A 13361-nucleotide genomic window follows, 5' to 3' on the forward strand; every position below is an offset into this window, starting at 1 on the left:
TATATTCTGTTATTCTTCCACAAAAGCAGTGCCTGACGTTGTTATGGTTTGGTGACTGATAACTACAGTGCCAATGGATTTTACAAAGCAATATACAAGTGACACGAAGATTCACTGTGTCACCCCTTCTCATATTCACTGTGTATTTCTGAGAGCAAGAAACCTGCCGGAGGAACAGAGCTGAGAAGCTCTGAGAAATTGTTTTGTTATCTCTCCACTTAGCCATCTGCCTTCGAATGTACATAATACTTGAAAAATTAAAGAGACAGAATCGAGGTTTTTCTAAAGAGATTCTTCTCTGAGCTTTGTATGTGGGTCACGGCAACATTAGATTGTTTGTATCCACTGTCAGCTTTGCTTTGCTGGCCAAATTAAAGAAACAGAGCACTGTATTGTACCACTGTATGTTATAGAACAAAATACTCTCTCCTACAATCCATTATAGAGAAATAGCAGATATGGTACTGTTTCTATTTTATTAGCCTTTCTTATTCTGTAAGTATTCAAGGCGCTGTCTAGTGCCTTAATTTATTCTGCTCCTTGCTTGCCTGAGCGGTGCTCCCATTAGCCTGCCCTGCCAGTGTGAACCTCCTCTGCAGACTGTCAGGTTGGCTTTATTTGAAGCAGGTGACTTGTGTGGCAGAGTGATAAATAGCCCATTAATAAAACAGCCAGAGAAAGATGGACTTAGTCCAGGCGGCCTTTTAATAATGTAATGGCACCGTGCAAAAAAAAAGAGTTGCAATTACAGATACTTCTGATAAGCATTAGATTGGCGTTGCAGGGGTGTGACAGCAAACTGAAGTCCTCAGGTGGCCTGTGGCACGTGATGGCCAGCAGAGGTGCTAACTCTGCACCGCTACTGCCATGTGAGCAACAGAGGTTGAACTCTTCCCTCTCACCGCAGTGTCTGTCGCAACATCTTTAAAACACGGGCCTTTGAATTGAAACCACTTCACCTGCCGATGGGGAAACCATACGCTAATAATTACCAGCAGCCATATCACCCTGCAACTCACAACTGGCAACCCACTGAAGCTAAGCAGGTGTGAGCCTGGTCAGTACCTGGATGGGAGACCTCCTGGGAAAAACTAAGGTTGCTGCTGGAAGAGGTGTTAGTGGGGCCAGCAGGGGGCGCTCACCCTGTGGTCCATGTGGGTCCTAATGCCCCAGTATAGTGATGGGGACACTATACTGTAAACAGGTGCCGTCCTTCGGATGAGACGTAAAACCGAGGTCCTGACTCTCTGTGGTCATTAAAAATCCCAGGGCGCTTCTCGAAAAGAGTAGGGGTGTAACCCCGGTGTCCTGGCCAAATTTCCAATTGGCCCTTACCAATCATGGCCTCCTAATACTCCCCCTCTATGAATTGGCTACATTACTCTGCTCTCCTCCCCACTGATAGCTGATGTGTGGTGAGTGTTCTGGTGCACTATGGCTGCCGTCGCATCATCCAGGTGGGGCTGCACATTGGTGGTGGTGGAGGGGATGGATCCCCATTACCTGTAAAGCGCTTTGAGTGGAGTGTCCAGAAAAACGCTATATAAGTGTAAGCAATTATTATTATTATTAATAGTGTAAACCAAAGTGGAAATGATTCTAGCCTAACTGGAATCTGCAGGCTTATAACAAGATCATGGTGAGGCCAATTCATTCAAAGCTTTGGCATTTGCGCAAGTTGTTTGCAAGTCTATGTCGGAAATGTAGTGTTCTCATTGAAACCTCATCTTTGCTTTGTACTTACAGTAGCTTAAACTGCAAGACATGATTGCAGAATGAGGTCTTTGTGGTGCTGCGGTCATCTCCCTGAACCACACGCAAAGAAGTAAGGAAGACAGTGGCGCAATTGCAGAAAACGACTTGAATTGTGTCTCTGTTTTTTATTTGAGTCCTGTTCCACACCTGGAACTGGGACACACCCTCTTATGTGAGTCTGTCTAAGTGCCTCGTTGGCTGCTATCACTTTATTAGAAGACTGGATCGTCAGAAATTCAAATTCTTAATTGTAATCTTGCAAAACTATCCTAAAGAATTTCAGATTTCAGATTCAGTGTTGTATCTTGCAAAGAGAAACATTACGCCAGTTAGGGTGTATTTTTCCCATAGATGAAATCCCACTGCAGATCTATTGTTGTAAGGCAGGGACTCCTGATAAAAGTTATTTGTGTTTGCTAGTGGTCCAGGCTCCTTTGCTATTCAAACCATCGAATAGTGCTGAAGCTTGCTCTTACCGTTTATTACTTGACATTTAATTTTTTCTAAATGGTCTGCTTGGAACTGCTGTCATAATGCCAAATTTCAACTTTAAGGCATTTCATTTTTTCCAAAGCTAGATCAGAATCATGAAATGTTTTAAATACTTTTGGACTCATCCTGAAAGGATTAATTTGTGAGTTTGCTTAATGAAATTAATGATGTAATTATGATTATGATAGTTGGATTGAAATGGAGTTTAGTGATAAGAGCAATTTATTTTGAAGCACATTTGAAGATAAAAACTTGAAATGCTGGTGATGGCTTCATAACCAATTGGATTCAGTCTCCATGAGCACTCTGTAGGAGAGTATTTGCAGAGATTACAGTTTTGGTTGCTTATATATTTTATTTTATAATTCTCCTTTCTCTCCATATCAAAACCTATTCTTATAAATGAAATATGAATTTGGGGCACATTAGACATAAATATATATTTGAATTAAATCAGGCGAGAGCAAAACTTTTCACTGTCAAGTTAAGCAATTATCGATGACAATTTAATTATGCTTTGACGGGTTCAGAAGGCCTGCTGTAGCCGCTGACAGAAGCAGAAGAGCAATCTCTAGGTTCTGATGGTAGGCAGGAAGGACCATGCAGTACTATAGCATGAACAATCTGCTTTAATGATTTTTTTGTTCATGTTCCGGTGAGAAATGCAAGTGGCAGCCCTCGAAATAATTAATCTTCAAAGGCGGAGTGTACTGACAAATGCTCGGAGAGGAGCCCTCTGAAAATCAAGACATGTCTCTTTCAGACAGAAACTCAGCCTTTCATGCTAGCAGAGCATGTGAGGGAGGAGAACAACACAGCTCTGCTAGCTTTCCACAGCTTCCCTGCAAACAGCTGCTCATTCCTGTTCCCCTCACCAGCAGGAATTCCACAACCTGAATGCCACCGTAGTGAACACAGAAACAACGTGGAGCCAAAGTCACTACTACATCGCAGCATTTTATGTTTTTGATGTACACAACAAAAGGACCAGTGGCGCAAGGTAACGGATTGTTTCAAGACTCCGCATGTACATAACGGCAGAGATCTCTGAAAACCCCAAACAGTCACTGTAGTGTGCAGCTGAAGTGAGTTACTGCTTTTGGACTCTGTTCTCAGATGCTTGAGTTGATGGATGGCTGTTTATTTGCTTTATACTTTTTGCTGTGGTGCCACACAAAATTAAGAGTAGGGATGACTTATTCAGACTTACTGTAAAATGATTTACTTTTTGTTACAGAGCAGTTAATTATGTTTTACTTTGGAAGGGGGTACTTAGGTCCTCATGGATCAGAAGGCAGGGGTTTGTAAGGCACAGTGGCAGATGCAGTGTGCACATTCCTCAGCTTCCCTTATGTCAGTTCTCCTTCCTGAAAAAAGCACGTGTCTCACTCTCTGGCCTCAGTCATCCTGGGTCCCTCAGGGTGTACAGTGTAACCTTATTGATTGGAGGCCGTATGATGTAGAAAGACGTCTGCTGAGGGTTAAAAGCTGAGACCAACAGAACAATTTCACTTGTTGTTGAATCCAGGATACAGGGTTTTTATTCATCTGGTCAGAAGGTAGTTCATAATATTCTTGACACCACCTAGCTGGCCCAGTGGTGTGACACTGAGCACTGCTTGGGTCCTGGGTTTTAGTTCTGCCTGGGGATCCTTCTGTTTGGAGTCTGCATGTTCTCCTTGTGTTCACATTGGTTTTCTCCAGATGCTTTAGTTTCCTTCCGCCTTACAAAGACATGTTGGCTGGGTCTGATGTCTCTAACTTGGCAATGTGCAGGTGTGTGTGTGTCGTGTGTGTATCCCACAATGGACTTGCATACCAACCAGGCAGTCCATGTTTTGCTCTGGAATATATCTCTCTGAGAGTGACTGGATGGACCCAGTAGCATAAAGTCATTTTCCATCACATTTAGTTTAAATTAAACATTTTAAACATTAATGTATATACATATGATGTATATGTGATGTTTACAATTTTCTGTTGTGACAAAGAAAAGTTAGAAAAGAACATGCAAAAATATTTTTATCCCATTCTGGGATACAAGTAATAAATAATCCTTACACTTACTGTATAAGGCTTTTTTGGACACTCCACTCAAAGCTCTCTACAGGTAATGGGGTTCCCCCCACCACCACCAATGTGTTGCATCACCAGGATGATGCAACAGCAGCCAAAGTGCGCCAGTACACTAGAAATAATATTCAACTTTTGTGTACTGTAGAATCTTGGATAAGTGATTTCAGTATAGTACTAAATAATTAATATGCCATCATCTGTGACACACACAATTTTAAAATAATATAACGTAAAATCACTTGAGCAATAAAATGTTTCATTACTTTTAAAGCAGTTTATTATATTATACATTATATGTCCCAGTAAAAGAATGCTATTATTTTGTTAAATAAGAAAAACAGATCCTGAATTTTGGGGTATCACTGCCTTGGTAAACTGAAAATAGGACAGTGTTAACAACTCCTGTATCATGGCTTTTCAGCCAGCTCACAGAACTTAGAAAGCTATTTCCTCGTTCCAGTGCCCTTGTCTGTGGTCCAGGCTGAGTGCAGCACACTTGACAGCGAGTGGAGAAGGAGAGCAGACAATGTGCCCTGCTGAATCACTGCCCTGACAAACTGTGATTAAGTGGTGGAGAAAAACCCTGGAAGTCCAATTTCTCAATGGCTGTATGTGCCTTACACTGCAAACAGAATGAGAGGTCTGGCAGCTAACAGATCAGTTCATTTCAGAACGTCGGGTATGTCACATATGGAGGCTTGGTTTGCCTTTCTTAATGCAAAAAGGAAAAATATATGCAGCCATAAAACTCTTGATATACTGGGTGATTTATGTACTCGACAAGGAACCCTTTTTAGTTCACTGGCTTCTGCATTCTTTATGTATTCCATAAAAGCAACATCTTAGTTATTATATGTAGGATTTACTTAAAGATCTTTTTTTTAATCCATTGTACAGTTCTATGGGGAAAAAAATAGCTTGTATAGACTCCACTCCAGCAAAACATCAGTGATATCGTCTCCTTACCTGGCACCATCCCAACAAAAGCAATGTTGCACACACTAGTCGTGCAATTATAATATAGCTCAGTTTTATACATTTTCTAGAAAAATCTTCCAGGAGCCTTCACAGCACTTGGTGAGTCCAGCTTGAAGGCAATGAGGTTGCATTTCCACATTGGAAAAAGCAGCGCTCAGAAACCACCTGCATCACCTCGCCCTCCCAGGTGACTGGGCGGGTGAAGGGTTGTGGTCTCTGTAGGCAAGGCGAGGTCAGCCAGTGGGCAGATGTATCTTCAGTCTTATCCCAGTCTGATACAGCCTAGAACTGGGGTTGTGCTGGGTTTTCACACACCAACGTGTTAGCTTGACGTATGTCTTGCAAGCGTCTTCCTGAGTTGTCTTTGGTGGCTCTGTCAGGGCTGTCAGCTACAGCGAGCGAAGGGCCATCTCACCCTGGAACAGGGGCCCGGCCTGGCCAGTCAGGTCATACAGCTGTCAACTTGGATAGAGACATGGCAATTAGTCAGGGGAGGGATACCTTTTCACTGCGTCTCGGTAAATAAACGCGCCGAGATCACTTCAACAAGATTAGTATTCAGATAGGAGAATGTCAGGATTTGTAAAGTTATGAGATTTACTTTTTTTAAGCAGGTCACAAAACGGGTCATCCTGATACCTTAAAAATCTAGACACACACCAGCTTTTATCAATTACACTATGAAGTTTTGACAGATCAATATTTTTTATTGCCCAGGAGTTTGTGTAGTTATTTTGTTTGATAAATGGTGAGGATTAGTCACAGCTTCAGTATAAAAATGTCCCAGTCAGAACAGTCCCAAACACCTTGGGGCAACAATTTGGCCCAGTGGCTGATCTCACTGACCCACCCCTTGTCAGATGACGAACATCCACACACTCAGGATACCCGTCTCTGACCTGGCCTGCCTGCGGGGTCACACATCACAGTGCCAAACGTCATGCTGCTGGGTAAAAAAACACCCTGCAGACATTTTTAAACTTCCCCAGAAATTATTTTTTAACGAACAAGCAAAAAATAAGGATGAAAAAGAGAAGACTTTTCCAAAAGGCTCTTTTACAGTTCCCTTGAGGTTATGAACACAGCCTAATTGTTAAGCATTATTTTTAAAGATGTTGAATTAGTTTAATGAGAGAGGTTTGGCATCCCTTTCTCCTGAAACATAATTGCAGAAAAAACACCCTCTGAATATTAGTGAAGCGTATACAGTATGCATCCAGCATAAATAATATTTTGATTAAAAATACATTTATGCATAAATAAGTGCTATAGTTTGGAGGGTGTTAGGTTCAGTGCTTTGCTTTCCAATTTCACAAAACACCACCGAGAAAAACCACTGAGACCCCCTTGGTGAACTGGAGTGGCATTATTAGTGCTGCACTAACCCTGGCCCAGGTGTACATACTGCACCACTGTGCTGTAGTACTGTATTCCTCAATTTCTGTTCTGGGTGTGTCGTGTTTCGAGGTGGAGAGCTGTTTGAAACAAACTGCGTTTGATTCTCAATGGCTACGCAGGTTTGGAACTAATACACTACCAGCACTTGAGGGGAGTGGGATTAAAACAGCACTGAAAGGAAGTCACATCCCTCTGGGCTAGATTGCCTTGGCTCCCTGTTCACAGTCAGACTGAGCTCTGCTTCATTAACAGTCCTTTTACTACCCATTGTCCTGTGACCAACAGTGACGTTGTCTTTCTTTGTCAAAGTGTCAGCCGGCTGACAGGCCAGTTTGTGAAGGGCTTCCAGAGCCCTTCCACACACAGCTGCAGGGCTTAGTCTCCCTCCTGCACAGCCCATCCACCTTAGTAATCAGCTGTATTTCCTGGTAGAATTACTGCAGGCTACACGATTAACCGCGATTTTGCAAGCTACTTGCTTTTTGTGTTTTTCCGGAGTTTCAAACAATGTATACGGCAAAACTTTACGTTGATAAAAAACCATCCTTTTCTGTCATTAAAGGGAAGGGCTGTGGTTTTATTTTCCACTCAGACAGCTGTGCTCGTCTGGCCCAACAGGTTTGTCCTGCCCACTCTGTGTGCGTGCTGTGTTCCAGCGGGTTACAGGCAGCAACAATTCGACAGTCAGACTGTTTCCCTGTCTAATCGTAAACCATTGAAGCAGTCCGGGATTTCAAGAAGACTCCAAAACTTCCTGGAGTATTTTGGGCTGGAAAAGCAGCAGATTTGACAAAACCCCATCTGCTAATATAGAGATTATCATCATTCTGTAAAAATCTTTACAAAAAACATGTTTTTAGACAAAATCATATAGAACGTCAGATGATGCTCTGATTTAAAGGCCTACGGAAAACTGAAGCAGAATTAAAACAAAGGACATAAGTCACATGGTTCTGATTCCATGTTGGATTTGTCATTTTTCAAAAGCTTTTTGCACAGGTGTGAAAATAAGAACATACATGTAAGAAAGGCTACGATCAAGAGGAGGGTGTTCAGCCTGTCAGTTTGGGAGTTAGTAGCTAATTGATCCACCAATTCCAGCTGGTTCTTCAAAGGATCGGGGTATCAGCTTCAGCAATATATTTGGGCAGCTTGTTCCACACTCCTACACCCTTGGGCCATGACGTTTATGTTATTTATTATCAACAGAGCAATTCCTTGCTTTTGCACTGTGATCTAATCCAGAAATACTGCAGGTGTGGGTGATAAATGATAAAGTATGAACAATGTATGGTTTCTAACAGTCATTAGAGCATTTCCTCAGTGATCATGGAAATTATTTAAATGACTGTTGTGCAGAAGATAATTTAAAGATATATAAAATATGAATGTAAAATACATGTTCTAAACAGTTTGTCTCATAAATTTCATGATCTCTTTTTGGTCTCAGAACAACACTAATAAAAGCCTTTCAGCTGTAATCTTGCTGTGCTTGCTAAGCATACCTATACCTTACTATATGGGTGTATTGTGATTTTCATTGTCGGGACCTTCCTGATGAAAGGCTGCAGGATTCTTTCAGTTTCAAGTTTTCAGATCTTAAGCAAAAACACCACTAAGCTCTGTTGTGGTGAATTCTGATATCCAGGCTCTCTAACAGAGATGCCCGTGCTGACGCCATGCCTCAAAGCTGAGTTTAGTGAAAGTGTTGGTTTGAGATTGGGATGTGATTAAGCAGATGGGTTTTTGCTGCAGTTGTTTGTAGTGTTAGTGCTTGGCGATAGGGACCGTTTTCCCTGCAAAGTACAAGCTTGTCAAAGAGAAAAGACAGGGGTCACGCACAGGTCAGAAATACTGCTGTTACCAAACTGCCAAGCACTTCCTCACAATGTACAGCAGCACCACTGAGCGCTCACCAACCTCTGGAACAATAAGAGATTGACGAGTCTCTGGGTGATCTGGATTTACAACTTCACACATAGCATAGATCCTTGTGAACAGGAAGAAAGCACATCAAATTCGGAATATTTTAATTTGTCCTTTTAAACAGATTAACAGATAATTTGTCCAACAAAACAATGCAAAAATATTTTAAAAACCTGTTTCAAACAATGTTATCCATTAGACTGCATCTTTAAACTTTAACAGTCATCCTTTGCATCCAAGAATTACACATCTACACGGTGAGAAAAGATGGGCATCAGGCTCAGATTAATTTCCAGACAGTTTTTTGTGTCTTTCAATGTAAAATGTCAGTTATTGTGCAGCCAGGAATCAGGAGCTGAGAGCGGCCACCCTTATAGTAGACAGCAATATTTAGAGTCTTTTACAGGACTCGGATAAAAATAGAAAAAGGGGTTCCGATTACATTGCTAACCCTCAATTTTCAGGACCTGTTGTTCTCACAAACAGCAGAAATATAGTAATGTGTGCATGGTGACTGTGTAGCTTGTAAAGAAGTGACTCAAAGATCTTGTGTAGACTTTCTGTAGACTGCTGAGCTGAAACTTGAGCACAAGCGTGTTGTCCAAGTAATGTTGAAATGGGCTATTGTTTTCTGTCGAAGTAAAAACAACACAGAGAAAATATTAAAAGATATGTCTCAGATTTGTAAATACAACAGTTTTAAACATAAGTTTGATCCATAATTGCTTTTTAGGTCAGTTAAAAATTACTGGAAATTCTTTTGTTTGCATACATGACAGGATTTAATCCTTAAAATATCAAATTATATCCAAGCAACCTGTGTGAATCTTGAAAAATGTCATTTTTATATGCAAAAGTATTTTTAAATTTAGAATAGCATTTTTGCTCGTCCTACTTTTCAAAACTGACAGATCATTCACTAATGTGGCATTTCATTTTTTAAAATGCATGACTTTGGGAGACAGTCTAAAAGCCTTTTCATGTGCTGTTTAGTCTATTCCTTTGGCTTAAAAAATATGACATCTCCTTTCAAAATATTAATCTTTAGGTTAGCCTTTAAAAACAGTATGAAATTAATTGTATTCTAGTGCTGAAGGTTGCTCATAATCAGAACTGGGTGAATTTTGCAGGATTAGACATCTGTGCACTGAACACTGATTTGCAGAAGGGCAACACAAAGGATTTGTAACATAGATGTCTGGAGTGAGTCTTTAGACACATTCAGGCCTGAGTGCTGCAATGTGAAAGCCTGACAGATGTCCATGTGATTCTGGGCCTCTTTGTGAATCTCTAGACCAACTGGTTTCCCTTTCCGTACTTTTATTTGCAGTTCCTGTAGCCCGTTCTTGCTGCACACACAGTCCCAAAGCCTGGATACTGAGGCGTTTTGGAAGCCATTTTCTCGAGACTCATACTTTCCTTCCTCCGTCAGAGAGGTGATTTATATTATGCTCATCCTGGCTCCCATCATCTAGGAAAATGCAACAATTGAAAGCACGTTCTTCATCAGGGAAGAGAAACAGAACAACATACACTTACATTACGTGTCTGTTGCATAGCTTCTGTCAAGCGGCACTGCGCTGTGATGAGCAGCTCTGCTGTCTCAAACCTCCAGGGCTTTTTGCTTGATTCTGGCCTGGGGCACCTGTGCTCACTGATTGTCCACTGGGAATCGACAGAGGTTCCGGTCTCCTCCCGGGAGGTGACTCTGAAGCGCGCCCGTGAGGAAGCCCGCTGACCTCTCCTCCTCATTATCTGACCGTGAGCCGAGAGGCTGGGGGGCTGCTCTCCCCTCTGTTGCAGGGACAGATTGAGTCTCAGGGCTGTGGAAACCTTTTTGCTAGATCTTTCAATAGCACTCAATAGATCTTTCTGTTGTCCCTAGAGCTATAGTGTCCAAACGTACTTGTTGGGCTCCAGAATTGATGAATAACATGATGAGGTGTGCTAGTCCAGTCACTGCCAGTTCAGCTGACATTACTTGCCTTTTGTTATGAATTTGTTGATTTTGTGTTATTTATTGCAAAGGTCACGTTAATTGTAATTATAAGGTGCTGCTTCACTATAGTGTGACAAAGCACATGGTAGGAACTGGGGCATTTCTACTGTAGCTTCGGGGTGTGTGAGCCTTGCCATTCTCTGGAGCTCCTGGGCATTTTATCTTGAATAATCTGGGAGCCACAGGAAATCAAAATCCCTCTCTCACAGGAAACTCGCTTTGGCCAGGAAACATCTTCCACCTTCGAATAGAAAGATTTACAGTGCTGTTCCAAGTCACGGCTTTCCACAGGTAGATGAGGCTGACCTGCTGTTTATCCAAACACATCCCAAAATACAGTCTTCAGTGCGACGGGGCATGGCGCCGTGTAATGTCTGACGACATGAAGACTTGAGATGTGGTGACACAGCCTCCTCACCTGTCTGCTGTCTTTTCATCATCAGTGGCAACAGTGTTGTTTTTGGCTGATTGTACGTTTGCATATATTTTATAGTCAGAAACACACACCGTATTTGGGTTAGGAATGATAATCCACTCATCTACAAGAGGATTTGAAATTCTCAGGGGCATTAATGAGTTTGTGGTCAGGTTTATTTTGGGCTTTAGATTACAGAGTTCCACCAGAAAAGCAGTGTTTTGTTATTACTAACCACGACTCTGCTCATGATATCAATAGACCAACAGTGTATGAGCAGTGACACGACTGAGGCCCTTATAACAATGGTTTGAAAACAAAAGCACATTTATGTGTATGAAATAGTTCCTTTTTGGAAATGCAGCTTTGCACATGTTGAAGTTGGTACACTAATGAAGTTTTTCCCAACCTCCTCTTGCTCTGCCCTGCGTGACTGGAGATGTTGATTGTGCGTTTTCAGGAAGAGAGTGCTTAATGAATGCTTGCTGGCTTCAAAGACGGTAAAACTCCTGGTCTTAAAGGCATGCATCAAAGTATGTGAAAAAGAGGCTGTAATTTCCTTCATCTTAATGACCTGTAGTTTGTACTGTACCTCATCTCCTTTTAGCTCTCCGATGGACAGCCAGATAAGTATGATGACAAGTCACCTCCTTCTCAATACGTGTTTGGCTGTAAAAGAGGTTCCAGTTCAGGTCTGTCACAAAACATGAACCAGCTCTCTTTCCGGTGTGAAAAACAGAAAGGATGCAGTATAAGTGAAACTCTCTGATTTTATTGTAGGGACTTGAACGGGACTGGTGATACAACAACCCGCACACTCAGGGCAGCTCCTGCAGAATAACACTGACAGTCTGGCACTAGAACATTATACCCTTGGGCCCACAAGAAAGTCTTTATCTAGTTACTTTATTAGTTACTGAGTTATTTGACTGAAACTTTTGTCCAAAACAACTTACATTTGTAGTAATGCGGGTCATTTTAGTGCAGCAGCATGAAGCACATTGCCCTTAAAATGTGTACCTTGTTCCATAAATATGCAATTTGTTAAGTTGTTTTTCCAACAAAACATAAGAGAGGCATGGCAACATTTTCAAGAGGAGTGATTAAGTTAAGCATTGTAGGCAGCTGAGAGGCTAAGCAGTTTGCTCTGCCTTTATCTTGTAAGGCAAGATGATTTTAATTAACATTATCCAAAGCTTTTAAGACAGGATTAGGTAGCTGCACTATTGTAGCATTATGAATGGTTTAGGTAACAATGACCAGTACATATATCAATTCAAGTGAAGTTTACTGTACTTTATATATAGTCTATACATAAGGAGATAATTTAAACTAAATCACCAGTTAGCATAAATGCACTACATTTTACAAACGTGTGATATCCTCACCAATTTCCTTTAATAGATTTAAATTTCTTTGAGTTATTTAGATGCAGGTTAAAAAAGCCATCTATAGATTTTATAGTTACCTTTTAGAAGGGTAAGTATATTCAGTAGTTGTGAGAAAATGTGTGTAATGTTCATTTTAACAATATGCAAAACCCTGTTACAGAATATGAAAAAACAGCAACAAATGATAAATGTAAAGAAATACATTAAGAATTGAAAATGTTATTCCAGTACTAATTCCTGAACTGTTTCTTTCACATTAAAGAGAACTGTTGGACAAGAATTTGAAACTCTTGATAAAATAAGCATTTCCTTAAAATAAAAAATAAAAAAATTGCCTGTCTATGACTGAAGTTGAGATTTTCCCTCATTCTGAATTCCCTGGGCTTCCATGACAGTCTTCCAGGAAGGGCTTTATACCCCTTCAGCACAGCCGAGCACTCCGAGTTTTCCCTCTGATTTGCAGTATATCTGGGCAGTGTCAGCTCAGGCCGAGAATCACAGCTCGAGAGATAATCCTCTGAAGACGTTTATTGTCCCCTGCTGAGAACAGTCACAACTGTTGGTTTATTTTGTAATTGAGAACTGATCTTTAATTCTGGTAAAGAAATAGACAACTTTATATGAAAGCAGATTCCCCTTCCTTAATCTGCAGAGGTTACATCAGGTACAAGATATCCTGAGATTCCCTGTTATGCATGCAATGCCTTATCACACAGAAGTGCTAGTAACTGACAAATGTAAAATAATAAAAATAATATATAACCTGGTGCACTGGGATAATAAATAATCTATGTGTCTCATGGTAGCTTTCTTAAATCTACTGTAGTGCTCAATCCCACTGGTGGTACTCTGCCGGTCCTGGATTCAGTGTTTTCCCAGTTCGGGCGTTGTGTGTGAAGGGGTGTGAAGTGGTACGAGCAGCACTGGTCCC

The 13361-nt window shown here is 41.2% G+C and overlaps 1 protein-coding gene across 3 annotated transcripts in view; it reads left to right on the plus strand.

Annotated features, from left to right (window-relative positions):
* lnx1 (ligand of numb-protein X 1) overlaps positions 1-13361 on the plus strand; it is a 46842-nt gene that overhangs the window by 11695 nt on the left and 21786 nt on the right. The gene's annotated exons all lie outside the window — the stretch shown is intronic.

This window comes from Lepisosteus platostomus, chromosome 1, assembly GCF_059453375.1.
Source record: "Lepisosteus platostomus isolate fLepPlt1 chromosome 1, fLepPlt1.hap1, whole genome shotgun sequence".
Lineage (NCBI taxonomy): Eukaryota > Metazoa > Chordata > Actinopteri > Semionotiformes > Lepisosteidae > Lepisosteus > Lepisosteus platostomus.